Genomic DNA, 21,482 nt, shown 5'->3' on the forward strand with positions numbered 1-21,482 from the left:
CCCCATGTCTCTCACATGATCTTCTCTTTTTCCCTGTTTGTATCCCGGTAATATTGGAGGAGGCCCACTCATATGACCTCATTTTACTTGAATTATCTTTTTAAAGACACTATCTCCTGGGTTGCCTGGGTGGCTCAGTGGGTTAAGCCTCAGCCTTCCGCACGGGTCATGATCTCAGGGTCCTGGGATCGAGCCTCGCATTGGACTCTCTGCTCAGTGGGGAGCCTGCTCTCTGCCTGCCTCTCTGCCTACTTGTGATCTCTGTCAAATAAATGAAATCATGAGAAGACACTATCTCCAAATATAGTCACTTTTTGAGGTGCTGGGGGTGAGGACTTCAATATATGAATTTTGTGGGGACACAATTCAGCCGTAACACTTAGGGTCGTGTGTTAACCATATCCTGGAGCCCTGTGGACAAGACTACAAGGTCATGGTAGTTATGCAGATAGTGGCAAGAAAGTCCGCTCTACATGTTGCTCATACAAAGCCTGAGACACCAACTCATATCTATCACACTCAGAATGTTATCTTTTTGTAGCCACTAAATTTGTTTTTGGTATATGAAGGTAACAAAATTGCATTCTTTCAAAGCTTTAGCTACTCTTGCCAACTTTGCTATTCTAGACTTAACTGTGTGAGTTCTGATGCTTTGCTAGAAATTGTTGATAAAACAATTATATAATACCAGACCCATGCCCAGCTTGTGTGATTATCTCCAGGGTTGACAGCATGAACTCTTACAGTGGTTTTTAAGGTGGAGCCTTTGGACTGGTAACCTACCAGGAAGATGATGCAGACTTGAAACCCAGTTTTGTTGTCAGGGACACTGTCTCAAAAGTCTTGGTGAGCCTTTTAATATCAGTTGATCCTTCAACAACATGGTGGTTAGAATCTCTGTGTGCCCTCTCCCCACCCCAATCCCCCAACCCCCCGGGAAAGCTTTTGACTCTCCAGAAGCTTAGCTATTAATAGGCTACTGTTGACCAGAAGTCTTCCAGATAACATAGTCAATTAATACATATTTTCATGTTGTGTATATTATCTACTATATTCGTACAGTGATGTAAGCTAGAGAAAAGAAAGTAGTATTAAAATTGTAAGGAAGAGACAATATATTTACAGCACTGTACCGTATTTATATACATATTAAAAAAATCTGTGTGTACCTGGACCCGCACAGTTCACACCCCTGTTCAAGGATCAGCTGTATTTAACAAAATCTCTTGCTGATTTTTCCATCTTAATTCAAGTACTGATTTCTGCGTCCTTTCGAATGCTTTTGAAAAGAGCAGCAACAAATGATGGCACCCAGGTAAGAATGTTATTTTGCAGAGAGCAAGGTGACTGGGGACCATATTCATAGTCTACTGTTCAACACTAGGAAGGACTTGTGTTATGACTGGCGTGCTTGCTACCAGTCATTTCACCATGCTGGAAATACAAACACATTTTTATATAGGGCCCCGAGGTCTTTGAAAGAAAAGTGTCTTTATTTATGTTCGTTATGATCATTATGTGCTGGGATTATTTTCTCAGTAGGTGATGTCTGTTTTGCCCATATTTATGATGCAGGGGAGAAGGCATTTAATGAATTTCGAGAGTGTATTTGCCCGTAAAACACATCTCTCTTAGTATATTCACATGTAAATAGCCCTTTCATTTGTTCTCTTGGGTGACCTTTCTTCTTTGGGGGGTAGATCACAGTTTGTTGTTGTTTGCCATTTCCAAATGGGAGGATGAATGATAATAATGAAAGATTATGCAAAAAATCCACGTTTAAAATAATGTTGATATGCCACTTGTGTTGCAGGATAATTATAGTAATTTGGCTATTACTCTATATGGAGTCAGGAGTTAGTTGCTAGAAAACACGGTGATAGGGGTGATTCAGGGGGATTTTCATCCCAACAGGCTGTTTGATCCTGCTGACTTTTCTCTTGAAAATCAATTGCTTGTGGTGAATACTCTGAATTCCCCCTTGATTAAATCGGCTGCCGGTGGGCTGCACCCATTTGCACCGGGGTCAGTGTGAGCTCTGTGTCTGTTTACACAGGGTTTTTGACAACTCTTAAAGTATCATGGACCAAATTTAATCTAAGCAAAGCAGCTAAGGAAGCAATTACTAAAAATCACAGTCTTTGCAGATGACAACAAACAAAGGAAAATGTACTAATTCTAAGCCCAACATGAAGCCAGTTATTTTGCTACTGGGTTGCAAGCCCCTTCTCTACTGCATGTTGCTCTGGCTTTTGGGGTTTTCAGTCTTCAAGGAATGCATAACTAGCTCAGTGAAAGACCTGGGACAGTCACCTTGGAAGCTGGCTCTGATTTGAGGTTTGTTTTTGACAACGTTCTCTTTTCCCCTCCAAGTTATGAATATATTCAGATTTTCTATTTTTTTTTTTTTGAATCAGCTTTAGGAGATTAGATTTTTCTAGGAAAGCATCACTTTATATAAGAAGATTTAAAAATTATTAAAGTTATGTGTGTGTGTGTGTTTATCTCCAGTGTGTATGTACATGTGATGTAGGAAAGACCTTAGGGTTTGAAGCCCACGGCCAAGAAAGAATTCTTGAGACGTCTTTGATGCAAAAAGGTAATTTAATTAAAGCACGAGGACAGGACCCGTGAGTAGAAAGAGCTGCAGTGGGGTCATGAGGGGTGGAGGTTATATACCTACAAGTTGGGAGGGGGTTTAGAGATAGTGAAAGTCCCTAAGGAATTTTGGAAAACAAGCTCTTAGGACCTTGAGGGGATTTAGCTATTGTTGGGAAAGGGTCATTTATTACTGTCTAATAAAACCTTGATCGTGAGACCTTAAACATTAAGACCTTAATCATAAGATGTATATCGGTGGGCCATATGCTTGGGGGATGATTGCCAACATGTATCTGGTGGGGGGGTTAGAGATAAACAAAATTTCTAAAGGAACTTTTATATGCTAAAGTAGACTTACAGGATCCTGGGGGAAGAGGGGCTCAGGCTAAGATTGCCTTTGCCCTTAGCAAAGCATTAACACCAAGGCAGTTGAGTTGCTGGAGGAATGTCCATCTGCCTGTTTCAAGGACTTGTCAGTGGGCTCTAAGTAGTAAAGAAATTTAATAATTTTTTCTTCTGCCTTTGTTTCCCACATCGCAGACATATATATATGTATGTTTGCCAGACATATATATGTACACATGCATACTATTAAAAATTATTAAATAAAAGTTTATTTAACACTTCATGAAGTGGATTATATTTTTTTGGAGAACTATAATATGGGGCAGTAGCTTTTACAGAATAAAGAATAAAGAACAAGGAAGAAGAAAAACAAAATATATCTGATGGGCTGGGATGGACCACATAGCCTTGTTTGGGGTAAGAAAACCCAGAGTTGGTTTGGCTTTTGGGGATTGACTGACTGGATATACTTCCTTTTTGGTCAAGTGGAACACTTTAGGGACAAGAAGATTATATAAGTGTCAGTTTGCTGATGGGGCACCCCAGTAGTGTAAATATGTGTGTGTGTGTGTGTGTGTGTGTGTATACATACACACACAATATTTTACATTATATATAATTATTATAATTATTAAGTTATAAATAACATATTTATATTTACTTGGTTTTCAGTTTCTATTTATATATGTCTAACTCCATGTGGAAAAAGACTTCTGATTTCAATCTTGAAATAGTTTAGAGAAAAGAGAAACATAAACAAATCACAAAGCAAACTATGAAAAAAAATTTATCATAGGCATGAGAAAATATTCAGCTTTCCTAAAACTGAAATGCACATAAAAACCAGAGATCTTTTTCTCCCACTTTTTTGCATACTAAGTTATAAGTATATATTATAATTAAGATACTTCCTCCGGAGCAAGGAGCTTATCAACTTCAGATTTCTGACGGATAGAAAGGTTGGCTGATAGAATACTCTGGAATACAGGGTAGAAATGGTTTCTGGGGGCACCTGGGTGGCTCAGTGGGTTAAGCCTCTGCCTTCGGCTCAGGTCATGATCTCAGGGTCCTGGGATCAAGTCCCACAGGGACTCGATGGGGAGCCTCAGTGGGGAGCCTGCTTCCTCCTCTCTCTCTGCCTGCTTTTCTGCCTACTTGTGATCTCTTTCCATCTCTCTCTCTGTCAAATAAATAAATAAAATCTTAAAAAAAAAAAAGAAGAAATGGTTTCTGTTCTTTGACTTCAGCTATAGCAAGTCTGAGGAAAGACTCCTCAGTCTGTAAAGAGATACACATTCTGATTAAGCTAAATACACATTTAGCTTAATCAGAATACTAAAAATGGATAAACAAATATCCAAATAAATAAGCAAATAAGTTTGTAAAACCCCAAATCTCCCACAGGAGAGGGATGGCTAAACTTGTGGGTAGCCACAGGAAGGCTGTACAGTAGCCTTTTAAAAGGTTACAAAGAGTGAAGGGAAATGATGTAATCTCATGTGAAAAAAATCAATGCAAAACGAATTGAAATCTGAATAAAACTGCCTAAGAAACACATGCTATGAAGAGCCCTGGGAGAGAATGAATTAAAATGACAAAATTAACTGAGTCACAGAAATAAGACAAGGGCAATGCTTTTATTTCCTCCATTTTTTAAAATGTGAAAACAATCTTAAATTTACATAGAAGTTGCCCATACTTTTTCTTCTAAACCCTCTGAAAATAAGATGCTGACATCCTGCTTAGTCATTTGTGAATACTTCAGTGTGTGTTTCCTACAGAGGGACAGTCTCCTTTATAGCCCCAAATCAAAGAATTAACTTGAACATGTTACTCCCAACTAATCCACAGTCCACAAACCTTATTCAAGTTCCCACATTTGTCCCAGTAATGTCATCCTTCTTGGCAGAAAGATCCAGTCCAGAATGACAAACTACCCTGAGTTATCTGTTGTCTTTCATTTTGGAACTGTTCCTGTGAGTTGCTTCTAATATGATGCGCTAAATACTTTTGAAGATGAATAGGCCCCTGCTTCTGTAGATTGTACTTGAATCTGTGTGTGTCTGCTGTCCCGATGAGATTCAAGTTGTGTTGAATCCCGATGAGATTCAAGTTGTGCACACCTGGGAAGGCTATCAGAGAAGCAACTGGGTTCTCACTGCGCCATATCTGGTACTACAGACTTTTGGTCTGTCCCATTACTAATGCTGTGTGGTCGCTTTGATCACTTGATTGAAGTGGCTCTTGTAGTGAAGAATTAAGATTGTTTTAGCTTTTTCTAGCTGGTACGGAGACCTATAATAATTTCGCCATTCCTGATCTCTATATTGATTCTGCCCTAATTCACATTTGGAATTAGCAGCTTTTGCTGATGCTATTTTAGCCCTCTCATGGAATTTCAGCTTTGCTCTGCCCAGCATCCCAGCACAAGCACTTGCTGCTGCCGCAGATGTCTCCTGGGGTAGGTAATGATCTCGGTGTCCCAGTGAGTCAGTCCCTGTGTGAAGCATCTGTGTCTAGCCTCCAATACTGGCTGCTGTGTGGTCCATTGACTCTGCTTGTAGCCAAAATAGGCTTCACCCTAGTGGGCACTACTGTCACCTCTAACTAGGGACAGTGAGGACATTGATAAATTTCTAGGAGCGTCATATAATCCTAGAAATATTTACGTTAATAACATTTACCCACACAAATATAACCTAAGGAAAGTTAGGCATCTCTTCTTATTTAACAGCACTTTTTATTATTATGCTATTCAATGTATCTAATTAATTTTTGATATCTCTCACTTTGCAAGGAAAAGAACAAGTCCCTTGAGATTTTCCAGGAACCCTCTGGGAAGTCAGTTAAGGATCAAGATTTTACTTAGGATTCAATTTTGGGAAGGCATAATGCCAAAAGTTGACAAATATCTTAAAAGGTTTGAACTCCTGATGTTATAGGATTACAGGTTGCTGTGAAAAAATACTGAATTACTGGGATACCTTGGGTCAGTTGGTTAAGTGTTGGCATCGTGCTCAAGTCCTGAACCCACGGTCCTGGGAGTGAGCCCTAAGTCAGACTCCCTCCTCAGTGGGAAATCTGTTTCTCCCTCTCCCTGCAACCTCTGGTGTGTGCTCTCTCTCAAATAAATAAGATCTTTAAAAAATACTTAATTACCTATTTAAGCAAAGTAATTACAAATAACTCAGAAGTAACTACAGGAGATAACATAGTTATAACAAACAAACAAACTTGCCTTAAGACATTTTAAAACCAGTTTATCTGTGGGGCACCTGGCTGGCTCAGTCTGTGGAGGGTGAATCTCTTGATCTTGGGGTTGTGAGTTTGAGTCCCATGTTGGGTAGGGATTATCCAAAAAAATAAAATCTTTTAAAAAATTTTAAAAACCCAGTTTATCTGATTTCTCACATAAACTTGCCAGTCACCTCAAGAATAATAATTTTAAAGATTTTTAAAAACAATTTATTTGACAGAGAGAAAAAACACAAGCAAGGGGAGTGGCAGGCAGAGGCAGAGGCATAGGGAGAGGGGGAAGCATGCTCCTCACTGAGCAGGGAGCCTAATGTAATACAGGGCTCCATCCCAGGACCCTGGGATCATGACCTGAGCCTAAGGCAGATACTTAGCTGGTTGAGCCACCCAGGCACCCCCAAAATAATAATTTGAGATCTTGAATGAGATTGCTTTGAACCTATAGATCGGTGTGTGTGTGTGGGGGGGGATTTGACATCTTTACAATGTAGTAAGATAACTAATCTATGAACATAGTATATTCCTCAATTTATTTCTATCCTCTCTTCACAAGGTTTTATACTTTCTGCAACATATGCTTTTCACATCTGTTGTTAGATTCATTCCTAGGTATTTAATATTTTCACACTTTTGGAAATTTTATCTTTAAAATTTTTGTTTTCAAATTGTATATTGCTATTACGTAGAAATGCAGTTTGTTTTGGATATTGACTTTATATCCAACAATCTTTCCACACTGATTTATTAATTCTGTAAATTTATCTGCAGATTCTTTTGTATTTTTTTTTGTATAAGTTTTTAGTTCTTATTTTCCAATGCTTATTCTTTTTATTTCTTTTTCAGGCACTGATTAATAACTTGAATAGAAATGGTGTTAGCAGGCATCCTTTTGTTGTTCTTGATATGAAATGGAAAGCTCTGAATATATTACCATTAAGGATGGTTTTGTGAATACTCATTATCAGATTAAGAAAGTTTCTGTATTTATGGTTTGCTAAGAAATTTATCAAGAATGGTTGCTGTTGTTTTTTTAATTGAACTGAATTCTGTAAATACTTTTTTTCTGTATTTGCTGAGTTGATCATATGATTCTTCATTCTGTTAATGAAGTAAATTACATTGATTAATTTTTTATGTTAACTATTAGTAATAGACTTCTTATTCTTTTTATGAAGTGCTGGATTCTTTGCTAATGTTTTATTGAGGATTTTTGCAGCGAGAGTGGTCTGTAACTTTCAGTTCATGAGTTGTCCTTGCCAGACTTTGAAAATGAGGCTCTTTTGACCTCATAAAACAATTTGAGGAGTATTCTTCCTTCTTCTATTTTTGGGTTTATGCAAGGCTAGAGGTATTTATTCTTTAAATGTTTTATAGGATTTGCCCGGGAAGCTGTCTAAACCTGGTGGGCTTTTGGGGGGAAGGTCTTTTTTTTTTTTTATTGCAGTTTCAATTTTTTGAATTGTTGTAGAACTTCTTTGTCTATTTGGTAGTTTTTAATTTTTTATCAGAACTTGTACATTTCTTTTACATTTTCAAAGATAGTAGGATAACACTGAAGCCATTCTTCATTTTTTCCCCTATTACACTTTTACTATTCATAAGCTCTGTAGTGACACTGCCTTTTTCAAAATTGCTGACCTTGATTATGTGTATTCTCCTGTCTCAAACAGTCTTGCTAGTGGTTTGTCAATTTTATTAGTCTTTCCAAAGAACAAATTATTAGTGTCGCCCTCGGCCCGCAAGGACGACAGTGAGCCTGGTATGGTGTTAATGCTTCATTTCCCTTTATTTAATCAACTTCCTTAGCTTATATACAGCAGGGTGACCAATAAGGGGTCAAGCAATGGGGAGAGCCAATGAGAGTCCTGTTGCTATGCTGATTAAATTTGATACAGCCAATAACTATGTCCTCCTTTAGGCGGGCTTCACCAGAAAGTTCATTGTATACTTGCAGCGTATTTTGCTAGCAGTGAGCCAAGCACCTTCTTGTAATGGCGGGGACTTTCCCAGCCGGAGGCAGTCCCCGACATCTCCCCCTTTTTTGTTTTATGGCAGAGATCATGCCTGTCTTAGGTCGTCAGTAGCAGAAAACATCCTTACCCGTCATCAGACACAAGATATCGATGATCTCTGTCCTGTCTTAGGTTGGTATGTTTCTCTACTGATCTTGCCCGTCTTTGACTACCGATCTAGCATGCTTAGCCATATCTGGGGAGATGTCCCAGCCTCTACTGACATAGGGGCTTGTGCTATAGCTCGCCTCTGCTCTCGCTGCTGTGTTCTCCATTGGTGAACGTTTCTGAATAGAAGCAGAATGCCAATAAGGAGGAGGACAAGATGACCAATTGTATCAGCCCATTTTTGGTGAACTGGAACATATTGCTGAATGTTTGAAATAGCTCTGGAAGGGAAGCTGGTTGCACACGCATACTATTTACTCAAGTTATCTCAGCCAGAAGGATTCATGTGAAATTTTGAAAATCGTCAGACCAAGTACCCTGCAAAAACTAAGAGCTGTTGGGAGGAATTGCTGGCCTTATTAAATTGAGAGAATTTTACAGGGGTAACACAAAACGCAGAAAAAGGAACAATAGAACCAACACTCAGTATATCAGCTAGTGAAGAATGGGGGGAAGATAAAGGAAGAATTAGTTAAAGGTAAAGGATACGGCCAAGCCTTCAGAATAGCCCATAATTCACGTGTCACCATCGGGGGAATTAGAAATATCAGAGTCCCCCACGACAGTAGGAGGATCACGGCTTCCTCTGTCCTCATCCTCGTTCTCAGGGGCCTTCCGGACCAATCTCTCTGGAATCCAAATCGGCACTTCTTTGTGGATGGCCTGTCCTTGAGGATTGTAGGGAATACCATGATTTAGGGTAATGTTTAGTTGAGTAAGGAAACTGTGAAATACTTGTGACGTGTATGCAGGTCCATTGTCTGTTTTTATTTATCGAGGTTTACCCCAAGCGGCGAAGGCTTGAAGGCAGTGGGCGTGTGCTCTACTGCAAGAACACAATAATATAGGGTTTCAGAGTAATTAATTCTATCAACTTGGGCAGTCTCAAGTCTATTTTGAATCAATTTAACAGCTTCTCGAGCTTGTTCAGATAAAATACGGGGGGAGTTCAAGTCAGAGTCTCCTTTCAATGTCTCGAACAGGGGCTGTAGTTCCTGATTAGTGAGTTTTAGGTATGGCCTGATCCAATTAATATCTCCCAGGAGTTTTTGAAAATCATTTAATGTTTTTAATTTATCTGTTTGTAGGGTTACCTTTAAAGGTTTAACTTTAGTATCATCAAGTCTAGTGCCCAGATAGTCCTTGATAGATGTTTTTTGGATTTTTTCTGGGGCTATATTCAAGTCAAACTGTTTGAAACATTCGAAAAGGGAAACAAGGGCCTTTTCAAGCTGTTCTTCCTGTTTATGGCAAAGTAGTACATCATCCATATAGTGGTATACCAAAACGGAAGGATAGAGCTCCTTGACCTTTTGCAAGGCCTGATCAACATAAAGTTGACACATTGTGGGGCTGTTAGCCATACCCTGAGGAAGAACTGTCCATTCAAATCGCTGATCAGGACCAGAATGATTAATAGTGGGTATGGTAAATGCAAATCGGGGGGTATCACTGGAGTGTAATGGTATAGAAAAAAAGCAATCTTTGATATCTACAACAATTGAAGGCCAACTCGAGGGGAGGGCAGATACCAAGGGTAACCCTAATTGGACTGGTCCCATGATAACCATTTGGGCATTGATTGCTCTCAAATCATGCAATAACCGCCATTTACCTGATTTTTTCTTAATGACAAAGATAGGAGTATTCCATGGTGAAATGGAAGGCTTTATATGTCCTGCAACAAGTTGTTCATACACTAGTGTGTGGGCTGCTTCGTATTTTTCTTTGGGCAGGGGCCACTGAGAAACCCACACACGCTTGTCATTGTGCCATTGAATTTTCAAAGGCTCAGTGGCCCCTATGAAAAACCCAACCCCGGTCCACCAATCCCAGGGGTATAATTACTTAGGGGTACTGAATTTGTAATACCCTGATTTTTCCTCCCTAATCCTCCAACACCTGAATATCCAGCTTTAGTCATGAGGTTTCGAGCTTTCTCACTGTAAAAGGCTTCAGTAGTCAATTTTAGGTCCATTTGAGTAAGAATGTCTCTTCCCCAGAGAGATATAGGGATCTTAAGTACATATGGCTGAACCAGGCCGCGATGACCTTCATCATCCTTCCATGGTAATGTAGCAGCACTACACATAGGACTTTGGGCAACCCCTAGGCCTCTAAGGGTTTGATCAGCCCTTTGTAGGGGCCAATCTTTTGGCCAATCAACTTCATTAATGATACTACGATCAGCCCCGGTATCCAGAAGGCCCATAAATTTTTTATTTCTGATCCACAGAGAATAAAGAGGTCTAGCCTCCATTCCAAGTGTTAGACATGGGAGGGGCGGGCCAGTGGAGCCAAAACCCCTCTGTCCACGGGATTTTTCTGTGTTGGGGAATAGTTTATGACAGCTTGGTAACACTATAATTTGTGCTATTTTATCACCTGGACTGATAACTGTAATGCCACGAGGGGAAGACACTAATATTTTGACTATTCCTGTATAATCAGCATCAATTACTCCGGGGTGTACTATTAATCCAGCAAGGGCTGTGGAGCTACGCCCTAATAATAGGCCTACAGTATTCACAGGCAGTGGGCCCTTAAAATCCGATTCCACCACCTGGGTTCCCATCTTGGGGGTTAGTACAAGTCTGGTGGTGGCGCGGATGTCCAATCCGGCGCTTCCTTTTGTAGCCCGCCTTGGCTCGTCGGCGGGTAATGCGTGCGGGCTACCTGTTGAAGCACCCCATACATTTGAGGGCCCTGGGGTGATGGGCCCCATTTCCCGTTTTTTGAATTCCTTGGGGGTAGTGGATTACCTTGAATATCTTTTACTGAGCGACATTCATTCGCCCAGTGTGTACCCTTGCCACACCTAGGATATATGCCAGGTTGCTTTACTGTTGGGGGACCCTTGCTGTCAGGACATTCTCCCTTAAAGTGCCCCTGAGCTCCACATTTGTAGCATTCCCCAGAATTTCCTTTAGCGCCCTTACGTTGGGATAGCTGAATGCCCTGAAGGCCTTGAGTAATGGCTGAAGCAAGTACTTGTCCTTGAATAACACTGTCATTAATATCCCTGCATACCTTAATGTAGGTGCTTAAATCTTTAGCCTTCCATGGCCTAAGGGCCTCTTTACACCATTTATTGGCTTGCTCATAGGCCAGTTGTTTAATTAGAGGCATGGCTGTGTCAACATCCCCAAATACTCTCCCAGCTATTTGCATCAATCTTGCAACAAAATCAGCATATGCTTCATTTGGTCCTTGTATCACCTTAGATAGTTGACCCTGCAAGTCCCCACTGCCCTGGAGGGTTTTCCATGCTTTGGTAGCGGAAGCCGCAATCTGCATGTATACAGCAGGGTTGTATTGCAGTTGGTCATGTTTACCAGTGTATGGCCCCATGCCCATAAGCATATCCAGATTCCATTGTGGATTGCCTGCTGCGGCATTACGCCGTGCAACATCCTGGGAATGCTCTTGCCATGCTGTCTTCCAGACCAAATATTGCCCTCCAGAGAGGGCTGCCCTTGCTAAATTCCCCCAGTCTTCGGGGATTAAATTCATGCCTGCTATGGACTCCACTAGAGAAATAGTAAATGCTGCCTGAGGGCCATACTGCATGACCGCTTCCTTTAATTGTTTAACTAAGTTAAATTCCAAGGGCTGGTGATACCGTTGATGATTTTGGTCCTCTAGAACTGGGAAAATCGAGCTGCTATTGGCCCCCCTCCATGCGGTCTTCCAATCCTCATTAGCAGAGGGATGACATTTACATGTTATCTCCCCCGCCAGGGGATTGTAAGGAGGCGGAGCACTAGGGGTCACTGCTGAACAGGGAGGGTCTGGTTTTAATTTGAACTTCCACTCTAGCTCCTCCCCCGACATTTCTTCTTCCCCTTCGCTAGAACTACTCCTTTCCGAAGCACGAGATGAGCGTTCTTCTTTAACTTCCTCGAGTGCCTCAGCACCCTCCTGAATAACTGAATCACATTTCGGCTTATATCCTCCCAGGCACCCTCTGACTAGAGTCCATATAACTAACGTTCCCGGCGGCAATGGTTTATTTTTATCCCTCTTCTTAAAATCCTCACCTAACTGGTCCCATTGGGGGATATTTAGCAAGCCCTCGTCCAGAAACCAAGGCGCCACTGTCTCAACTGTATTCAAGAATGTCCTAGCAGTTTTCGTTTTTAATGGCGTGCCATTGGCCTTTAGAAGGTCCTTTAGGGAACCCTCTAACCTCGACTTTGACAGTCCAGAACCCATAATTAGAATCCCAACCTAATGGCTGTTCCGTGTATACTCGCTGCTTAATCCCGGCTCTAAGGCCGCCCCGCTTCTTATTGCGGACTCACTAAATCCCGGCTCTAAGGCCGCCCCGCTTCTTATTGCGGACTTGTTAAATCCCGGCTCTAAGACCGCCCCGCTTCTTATTGCGGACTTGTTAAATCCCGGCTCTAAGGCCGCCCCGCTTCTTATTGCGGTCTTGTACAAGATTCCCACCACTTTGATCGTGGTCCCTTCCCCGCTTACCTGCGGACTTCTCCCTTGCAAGGTTTTTCTATTTTTCTTAATATTTCCCGGGTCTCAGCACCATTTGTTGCCCTCGGCCCGCAAGGATGACAATGAGCCTGGTATGGTGTTAATGCTTCATTTCCCTTTATTTAATCAACTTCCTTAGCTTATATACAGCAGGGTGACCAATAAGGGGTCAAGCAATGGGGAGAGCCAATGAGAGTCCTGTTGCTATGCTGATTAAATTTGATACAGCCAATAACTATGTCCTCCTTTAGGCGGGCTTCACCAGAAAGTTCATTGTATACTTGCAGCATATTTTGCTAGCAGTGAGCCAAGCACCTTCTTGTAAAGGCGGGGACTTTCCTGGCCGGAGGCAGTCCCCGACATATTAGCTTGTTTGGTCCTACCTATTTTGTGTTTGTTACTTATTTTATTTCTGCTCTTTTCTTCGTTTCTTCCTTTTTTTTTTTTTTTTAAAGATTTTATTTATTTATTTGACAGAGAGAAATTACAAGTACACTGAGAGGCAGGCAGAAAGAGAGAGAGAAGGAAGCAGGCTCCCCGCCGAGCAGAGAGCCCGATGCGGGACTCGATCCCAGGACCCTGAGATCATGACCTGAGCCGAAGGCAGCGGCTTAACCCACTGAGCCACCCAGGCGCCCCCGTTTCTTCCCTTTTATTTTTGGTCTTATTTTGATGTTTATTTTCCTCTCTCACGATGGAGCCTTAACTCATTGAGTTTCAGGGTTTTTTATTTCTTTTCTTTTCCTTTCTTTTCTTATGTGAGTGTTTAAATTATAAACATTCTTCTCTGCTTGGATTTAGCTGCAGCTCACAAGTTATGTACTGTATTCATTATCAGTATTTTTGAAATTTCACTTTATTTTACTCTCTGGCCAAATTGTTTAAGAGAATTATTTATTCTCAAACATGTGGGGGTTATCTTTTATCTTTCTATTTAATTTTATTGTGGTAAGAACACTTAACACGAGAACTACCTTCTTAAGTTTTTTAAGTATACCATACAGTTTTGTTAACTACAGGCACAGTATTGTTCATCAGATGTCTAACACGTATTCATTTTGTAGAACTGAAACTTTATCCTGTTGGCTAGCAGCACCCCATGATCCCCTTCTCCCATCCTAGCTACCACCGGTCTGCTCTGTGCTTCTGTGAGTGACTATTGTAGATACCTCCTCTAAGTACAGTCACATAGTATTTGTCCTTGAGTGACTGCCTTATTTCATTTAGGAAAATGTGTTCTAGGTTTATCCATGTTGTTACATACTACAAGATTTCCTTCTTTTTCAAGGTTGAATAATATTCTGGGGTGTGTGTGTGTGTGTGTGTGTGTGTGTGTGTGTGTGTGTACGGCACCTTTTCTTTATCTATTTGAGGTGTTCCAGTTATCTTTTTATTATTGCGTGTTAGCTTAATTGCACTGAAGTTAGAGAACCTAACCTGTGTGATTTTAATCCTTTAAACTTTGTCGAACATATGGTCAAGTTTTGAAAATATTCCTTGAGTTCATGAAAAGAGTATATATCCTACAGTTGATAGGTGCAGGGTTTTTCATAAATTAGTCACATGTGATAATGAAGTCCAATATTTTATCCTTATTGACGGTATCACTTACTTGATCAATTAATGAGAGATGTGTTAAAATCTCCTGCTTTGATTGTGGTTGTACTGATTTCTACTCATAGCCTATCATTTTTCATTATATATTTTGAATCTGTGTTATCAGGCATATAATTTTTAATCCATTATGTCTTCTTTGGACTTTAAAAAAATCAGTTATGAAGTATCCTCTTCACCTTTAGTGATTTTTTTTTGCCTTAAAGTTTACTTTTTCTGATTTTAATATGGCCGTACCTACTTTCTTTGATTCATATTTGCATATCTTATCTTTTTCCATTCTTTTATTTTCATTCTTCCTATTTCCTTATATTTTAGGTGTATAACCAGCATAGAGTTTAATTGTTGGTTTTAATCCAGAGGGACAACTGCTGTCTTTTAATTAGAATATTTAATTAGAACATTCATATTTAATGTCCTTATGGGTTTATATCTACCACCTTACTTTATAGATGTCTCCTATGTTTTTATGTTTCATTATTGGCATTATTTATTTGTGTCTTTTCCTTTATTAATCTTACCAGTTTCAATTTAATCAGTATTTTTAAAGAACCAGACTTAGGATTTGGTTGAGTTTCTCTGTTATCTTTTGAGGTTGCATCAGTAATCCATTACCACAATAGTGCTACCAACAAACAGCCACAAAACCACAGTGGCCTGCCACAATAAGCATGTTTTGCTGATAAAGCTGGGTTCAGTTAGACAGCTCTCCTGATCTTAACTGGGTCTTCTCACGTGTCTTGGGGTCGGTTGCCTCTTGGCTGACTCAGGCTGGCCTTGACTCTGCTCCATGTGCCTCTCACCCTTTTAGTAGGCTACATTAGGCATGTTCTCATGGTGACCACAGAGGTGCAGGAGACCAAATAGAAACACACATGGCCTCTTGAGGTTTAGGCTTTGGACTAACATATGTTATTTATCTAAAGGAGGTCACATGGCTGAGCCCAGAATCAGAAGGATAGGATACTACATAGCAAAGGGCCTACATCCAGGGAGGGTGAAAAATCAGCATCATCAATTCAACTCTTGTTCACACAAAAAGTGATAATGCTGATGATTTTTATCATGGCCTTTCTCCTGTCTAATTGGAGACACAAACTCCACAATTTAGCCTGGAGAAGACTAAAACCTAGAGTCTCATCTCAAGACAGTGATATGGGAATTACCAGGACACGAAGCTCAAGTTGATCATACTGTATAGCTTGGAGTCTGCACTGCAGTCCAGTGGGGAGGAGTTTCCTTGAAAAACAAGAAAAAAGCCCTTTATCCTCCTTTCATGCAGCCTGCCTAGTGTTTTCCTTTGTATCATTGTGAACTTTATCATCAGCCTCTTGCTGTTCATTCCGCCATTCAGTAAATACTGGGTACTTCCCATATACCAGATTTTAGGAGTCTAGTCTAGTACTGGTGAGTCTAGTACTGTCTAATGGCAGGATAAATAAGCAAGACAAATTAATTTACAATAAGAGAAGTGTTTTGAAGGCTAGAAACTGTGGTGGGACCACAGCAGAATTATACTTAAGTCATCTTGAGAGCATCAGCTTAGAATTCACAGGAAAAAAAGCTTTTGAGTCAAAACTTCAAAAACAAATTGGGTCTTTCTAGGTAAAGAAGCAGAAAGAGTTTCCTAACAGAGGGAACAAAATGTGCAAAATAAGGAGGTATTAGAAGCCATCGCTTATTAAGGGAAAGTACAAGTTCAGGGTTGCTAGAGCATGAAGTGAGGGATTGACAAGAGATGAAGCAGGACAGGGGATTGAGGTGATATAATCAAGATTTCGTGCCTTGCAAAATAGTTTAGATTAATCTAGTCACAACATAATGGATGGTGTTCTATTGGGAATCTTTAATTAAAAAGGGAGGCATGATCAACTTCTAGTTCACGGGAAGACTTTCCAATGGCCACTACAGTGTCCAGGAAAGAGGTGAGGAGGGAACAAATCAAATAAAGAGATATTTTGGAGAATTAATGGAATTTCATGTTTTACTGCATCTGGAGAAAAGAAGGTTTATGGAAAAGGAAAAATCAAGGATGATTCAAAAATGAAGTGGATAGTAGAACCAGTTGCAAAGTGGGAATAACAAGAGTGAATGAATTATATGGGGAGATGCTGTGTATTTGGATAAGTTGAGTTTTATCTTCCTAATAAACATTTGAATGGATACACAGCACTCCTTCAGGGACAGGTGCCTTTTGAGGTAGAGTGAAACATTACCTCTCAAAAGATGTCCACATTCTAATCTCTGGAACCTATAAATATTACCTTAGTTCTGGAAAAAGGGTATTTGTAGGTGTGATAAAGGATCGCTAGATGAGATTATCCTGGGTTGTCAAAGGGACCCATCAAAATGGATGGATGCCATCAAAAGTGTCCTTATGAGAGAGAGACAGAGGAAGGTAACACAGATAGGAGGAGGCTGTGACCACTAAGAGGTTGGAGTGACGGCCATCTGGCAAGCACTGTTGGCAGTCACCATAAGCTGGAAGAGAGAGAAACAGCCTCTCTCCTAGAGCTTCTAGAAGTAGTGTGTCCCTGCCAACACCTTGATTTCTGCTCAGGGTTACTGATTTTGGACTCTGGCTTCCTGAACCATGAGAGAATACACTTCTATCATTAAGCCACCAAGTGAGTGGTAATTTGTGACAGCAGCCCCAGCAAAGTAACACAATTGCAAAGACCACAGGGCCAGAGAAAAACTAAGGAAGGAAAATATACCAGGAAATAAGGATGCCTTCACTCTTCAGCAGAACTCCTAGTAAGAGTTGTCTGCTCATTATTTCCATTCTCTTTTATTGTCTCAAGGCTACTTCTTAGCCTTCAGGTCTCAAACTAAATGTTTGGAAAGACTTCGACCACTCAATCTAAAGCAGATCCTGGGATACTTTCTTTTCTTTTCTCTTTTTTTTAAAAGATTTTTATTTATTTATTTGACAGATAGAGATCACAAGTAGGCAGAGAGGGAGGCGGGGGGGGGGGGAGCAGGCTCCCCACTGAGCAGGGAGCCTGATGCAAGTCTCAGTCCCGGTGAGCCAAAGGCAGAGGCTTAACCCACTGAACCACACAGGTGCCCCAGATCCTGGGATATTTTCTCTATGCCATCTATCATAACTTAGTATTTTCTTGTTCATTTACTCACTTGCTTTGGTTGTGCAAGATCGTCTTGTTCATTGCTGAAATCCCCAGAATGTTAATGTCTAACAGATGGTAGGTGTGAAATACAAATTTTTAAATGAATGAATGAATAAACAAGCACTCACTGTGCTTTGTTCATATGTCTGCTTTAGCACCTTTCACACTGTGAGATAGGGGTGTGTGTGTGTGTGTGTGTGTGTACTCTGATCACTTGTGAGCATAGAATAAGAGGGGCTACATCTTATTCATTATTTACTTTTGAGTATCTCAGAGTGCTTGCTGCTCTTTGTTCTCCACTGAAGTTTAGTTGAATGAATGATTTAACTTGCACCTCTAGTCTTTCCCCTTCTTAAAATTGCATGACTTAAATTCATTCGGCAGGCTTTTTTGAAATCATCCATGATATGCTAGTAATAAACAAGAATGGCTATTTTGTAGTATTTTGGAGATAGACATTTTCACTTTTATAATTGAACATTTAAAAAATCTTGATTGCATTAGTAACGCATGTAACTGTCCTCCTTTAAAAAATTAAAATAAGGTCCTTAGAGTTGAGTTCCCACTGAACCACATCTAACCCTGATTCTTCCTCTCCTCCCCAGAAAGAGCCATTGTAATAACTTTATTATGTGTCTACCCAGACCAGTTGTTTATACTTTTATGTGAAGTCCATGTATTCATGTATTCATAGATCCATTTTGTGGTAGTGGCTTTTGTTGTTGTTGTTGTTAATATAATGGTGTCTTTGGGAATGTGTGATGTTTTGAAATTTACTTCTTAACTCTTTGAGATTTAGTAATGTGGGCACACTGAGATCTAGGACACTCCTTTTACCTTCTGGGCAATATTCCATCATGTGGAATGTGTCACACTTGTCCTTAGATGGACATGAATGTTCTTTCTGTTATTCTGATATTGTAAAAACTGCTGCAGTAAACATCCCAGTGCATGTCTCCTTGGACCCCTTGCCAGGTTTCCCCAGGCTCTGTTCCTGGAGTTGTTCTTGCTGGGCTTGGAAATACTCACATGTCACCATGGTTGTGGACAAACCAGTGATCTTCCTCCAGACCTTTTCACAGCTCTCTCATACTCAGTGTCAGCATTTTAAGCTTCTGCCAGTGTGATAGGTATGAAAGGAGATACCGTTTTAATTTTATTTCTCTGAGTATTATTGAGGACGAACACTTTTGTATGTTTATTGGTCATTTACATTTCCTGGATCTTCATTGCCTTTGCCTAATGGGTTATTTCTCCTTTCTGTAATTAGATTGTTAGTCTATTTTCTGTGTTGCCAATATTTTCTCCATGTATCTAATTTTTTAAAAATTTCCTTTTAGGGAACTTTTGACAGACTTTTTAGGTTTTGATGTGGTTGAATAGGTTTGTTAACTAATTGGAATGAAAATGAAAACTTTAAAAAACATCTGGCACACATACAAGTAAATAAATAAAAATATTCTGCCCTTTTTCAGATGGATTTTTAAGGAAAAATTTCTTCACCCTCAAGATCATAGAGGTAGTATCCTATAAGTTAAAAAAAAAAAAAAAACAACCCTTTAGGATGTTAACATATTTGCAAGCGGTTTTTGTGTATTATATGAAACAGGGACCCAAATTAATTTTATCCCATATGGTGAGACAGCACTATTTATTTATTTGTATGGTTTATTTTTTCTCCCCCAATGTGAAATGCCACCTTTAACATGTATCAATAATTTTATAATTTTCTGGCTTTTTTCTGGATTCTGTTCTGTTTTATTACTTGAATAATCCACGGTTCTAGTAACTATGGCTTTATGTCTTAATATTTTTAGGAAATTTAGCCCACTCTTTGTTCCTATTTCTTAAAATATTGTTATTGATTATTTATTAAAATGTCTTAAAAACTATTCCTCCATATTTATGCTTTTAGAATCAATTTATTTCATTTTGCAAGAAAAAGTCTTGTTGGGAGTTTTGACCTATATTTAAAATAAATGTTAAACCCCACCAAATTGTTTACTATTATTTATTCCTAAAACCATCAAAATGTATTCATTAGCTTTTCCTGTGTAGTGCTGCAATCAGATAGAGCAGGGCAGACCCAGGTCTTGTGGGACCTGGAGTAGATACAATCTGAGAGCCCTCTTTTAGAAAACAAATGCAAAATTATGAATGCAATCATAGGTGCTGTGTCTTGGGAGGGGCCTGTACTGGGGTGGGGGGGAGGTACCGTATCTCTAGCATTATTAGCCTCATGCTAATATAAGCAATCTTCCTGACTCGTTCGTAACTTCTCATCTATATAGGTACTGTAAGGAATAAAATAACAATGAAATTTGCAGCCTCAGTCATGTTTTCAGTTGTGTGTTATATAATACTAGTGCCTTGACTTTTCCCTGGGATAGCACCTCACATTTGAGGATCTCAGCACGCACTATGAACATTAACTAATTAAACCTCACAAAACCCTAGAGACAGGAGAAAGAAAGATACAGCATCACCTCGCCCAGTTCTGAAATGCAGCCGCCTCTGGGGACCAGCGTGGCAGCTGCTTACTAATAAACTGCAATAACCCCACGACCGTTTAGCCAAGACAATTAGCTGTTGCAGTTGGTAATTGTCTCAAGAACATTAGACTGTCAGTGACGTCAGCAGGATTATCCATTCATTACCAATGAAATCCATTTCTTAAGGTCTCTTACACATTTTTAGTTAAGTTTATCCTAATTATAAAAGAAATATATGCACAGGGAAGTGTTTTTCTTTTAGTGGCTTTTTTGGGTAGTTCTTCAAATGTAAGACAAAACAGGAAAATCTATGTTAAAAAAAATAAAGCAGAACTTAAGAGTAAGGAGTTATTGATAGTTTTTTTTTTTTAATTCAAAAAGTTTGCTGTTGAGCAAAAACACATCAGTGATGGCAGGAGACAGAAGAGCACCTGCCTTTCAATGGTATATTGGCTGGGCAGAGAGGTGGGGGAAACGTCTGGGTGCTGGGAATGCTTTAGGTATTTATTTGAGTGATCAGTACATGGGAGCAAATATGTGTAGAAGTCCATGCGTTTTTATTGAATACATGTTAGATCAAGAGAGCAAATTAACATTAAAAGCATGTGGCTCTTCTCATCATGAGGACATCAGAAACCCCATATAGCTTTCTGAAAAGTTTTGCAGGAAGCAGGACATATTCAGGAACTAAGACACCATACATTCCCTCAAGCATGTTTCTTCAGGAGAGGAATTCTAGGTCCTTTGCTCCTCTCACCAGACATTTTCTCCCTTTGCCAAAAGAGCTACCCATGACCCAGGGAAGTGATTCTCTCTCCTTGTACCTCCAGCATTACAGACCTCTTCATCTATGCCCGTTCCATGTCCCTGGCCATCCAGTTTTTCTCTTAGAATGTCATTCTGTTTCACTTGGCTCCATCTTTGCCAGAAGCAGGCATAGAGCATGCGTAATCTGGGAACTTGGGGTGGAGTCTTTGCCCTGGCTGGCCCAGTGGGAGAAGAGGAAGTCCAAAGGATAGGCCAGCTCTGGCCTCTCCACAGCATCTGATTGTGAGCATCAGAGAAAAGAAGATGGAGGGGCAGGTCTATGCTGGCAGTGTGCAGGGGCAGCCCCTGGGCAAGAGCATCCTCATGTGGGGGCAGCTGTGAGCCGTTGTCACCGCTGAGAACCCTCCAGCGGAGCAGGGGACCCAGAAGGAAGAGGTGGGAGAGAGGAGGGAGAGGGAACAGGGAAGCGAAGAGAGACTGATAAGATAGAAGGGGGTGGGGGCAGAAAGACCCGAAGAGAAATACGAAGGCCCAGAAGGACGAGAATGCGAACTGAGGAAGGAGGAGAAGGAGGAGGGGGAGAGAGAGCTTTGTGGACCGAAGGG

At 40.2% G+C, this 21,482-nt stretch overlaps 1 protein-coding gene across 5 annotated transcripts in view; it reads left to right on the forward strand.

Moving 5' to 3' along the window:
* CFAP61 (cilia and flagella associated protein 61) overlaps nt 1-21,482 on the forward strand; it is a 285,821-nt gene that overhangs the window by 58,212 nt on the left and 206,127 nt on the right. The gene's annotated exons all lie outside the window — the stretch shown is intronic.

Source organism: Mustela erminea, chromosome 7 (genome assembly GCF_009829155.1).
Source record: "Mustela erminea isolate mMusErm1 chromosome 7, mMusErm1.Pri, whole genome shotgun sequence".
In the NCBI taxonomy this organism is placed as follows: Eukaryota; Metazoa; Chordata; class Mammalia; order Carnivora; family Mustelidae; genus Mustela; species Mustela erminea.